The 1,891-nt window shown below is 39.9% G+C and overlaps 1 pseudogene; it reads right to left on the bottom strand.

Annotated features, from left to right (window-relative positions):
- Positions 1-533: 533 nt before the first annotated feature.
- Positions 534-1,143, bottom strand: LOC116864771 (annotated as a pseudogene).
- Between the last annotated feature and the right edge of the window lie 748 nt (positions 1,144-1,891).

Raw genomic sequence — 1,891 nt, 5'->3', positions numbered from 1 at the left:
AGCTCTCTGCACAGCACCCCCCCACCCACCCAGCCTGCCTCTCTGCCTATTTGTGATCCCTCTCTGTCAGATAAATAAATAAAATCTTTAAAAAAAAAAAAAAAGAATTTACCATTCTGTTCCTGATGGATGTTCAGCTGTCCCTGCTCCCTTCACTTCCCCCAACTTCCCACAGAGTTTTATAAACAGTGCTGCAAGAACCATCCTTGTATTGTCTGATTCATTTGTTTCTACAATATAGATTCCTCAAAGTGGGATTGCAAGTTCAAAAGATGAACATGTTTAATGTTTCAATATTTGCTGTCTGATTACATTTCAAAATCTGTTGTTTGCACGCCCATCAACAACATGGGATGAGAATGTTGGTTCTTCCCATCTTTTATGATGTTATTATATATGTTAATGTTATTATATAGAATATTAGGTAACCCATAGGATAGTTTAACCTCTTCAGTTCTTTCAAATCTCAAGGGAATAAAACAGTAACACACTCATAAAAAGAATAATGAGGGGTGCCTGAGTGGCTCAGTCGGTTAGGTGACTACCTCGAAACCCTGCTTCCGCAGTCACATCACAAAAGCGGAGATGGCAACCTGCTCTTTTCTCTCCCCAACGTTGTAATAGATGGAATTCTGGGTCTCCTTCATGTGAGAGATATACTCTGAAAGAAGTCGTCTCATCTCCAGACTGAGAAGCGTGATAACGCAGCAGCTCAGAAAGGCCGTGCCGAGGAGTCAAGCTCTCATGGACTCCAGGCTTTAGGTTTTTAGAGAAGGCCTCGTAGAATTTCCTATAGTTCTCCTTGTCCTCTGCCATCTCAGAGGAGAGCTCAAGGCATCATTACTTTACAATGGTTTTGCGAATGACCTTCAAGAGTTTGCTCTGCTGGAGCATTTCTAGGGAGATTTCTAGGGCAGGTCCTTGGAGTCGACCACACCACAAATGAAATTGAGATGCTCTGTCATCGCAGCTGTCCTCGATGAACACATGGCGGGCATAGAGTTTAATTTTGTTCATTTTCTTCTTGTTCTCAAAGAGGTTGAAAGGAGCCCCGTGGGGGATGAACGGCAATACCCTGAATTCCAGGTGATCTTCTCCAAAGAAGTGCTTAACTACCAAGTGGTCTTCCCAGTCATTGGTAATAAGAGCGTGTATTTATCCTCACATAGGACTGTTGACTTTTGATTAGTTAACTATAGTATATTGAATTACATCGATGATATATTTCTTAAGGCTGAACCACCTTTGCATGTGGTCACAGGGCATTAGTCTCTGAATCCACTTTTAAAGTCAGTTTCTAATTATTTTATTTTGGATCTTTCTCTACAGTGAAAGAGATCTTGTTTTCCTTTGTTCATACATTTTATTTTTAAGCTTTTTTCCTACATGTATATCTCTACATAGATAGACATTTATTAAAATTCCTAAATGTAATCATACATGTTTGCATCTTTTGTTTCCCTTTTTGTTTTGTTATTTCCCCACCTTCCCTGTCCTCATCACCCACATCATTCTTTCCCCACCCTTCCCTTCACTCCCATGCTCACATGACCGTGTTAAAAATAGATTGTGCATCTTCCCATGCTTCTTCTTCAAGCTGATATAACATTATAAATATAGATGTGTGTATCTGAATGTTTTTAGTTTGTCCTAGAGATTTTTCTTTTTGGGTGGGGAGTGGGAGTAAGGATAGGATTCTTTTTGAATCTATGGGGTTTTTTTCCATCAGTTCTGGAAATTCACACACACACACACACACACACACACACACACACACACAATTTCTAAAGAACAAACAGTCTTTCAGCAAACACTTTAAGCATACTAGGACATAAGGCACCATGAACAAGATCCAGCATAACAGGTAGATATCAGCAAAGGACTCCAAAGA

The sequence above is a fragment of the Lontra canadensis genome, unplaced genomic scaffold (genome assembly GCF_010015895.1).
Source record: "Lontra canadensis isolate GAN:19392208 unplaced genomic scaffold, GSC_riverotter_1.0 scaffold6, whole genome shotgun sequence".
NCBI classification, from domain to species: Eukaryota; Metazoa; Chordata; class Mammalia; order Carnivora; family Mustelidae; genus Lontra; species Lontra canadensis.
This window is presented reverse-complemented; position numbering and strand designations above follow the sequence as displayed.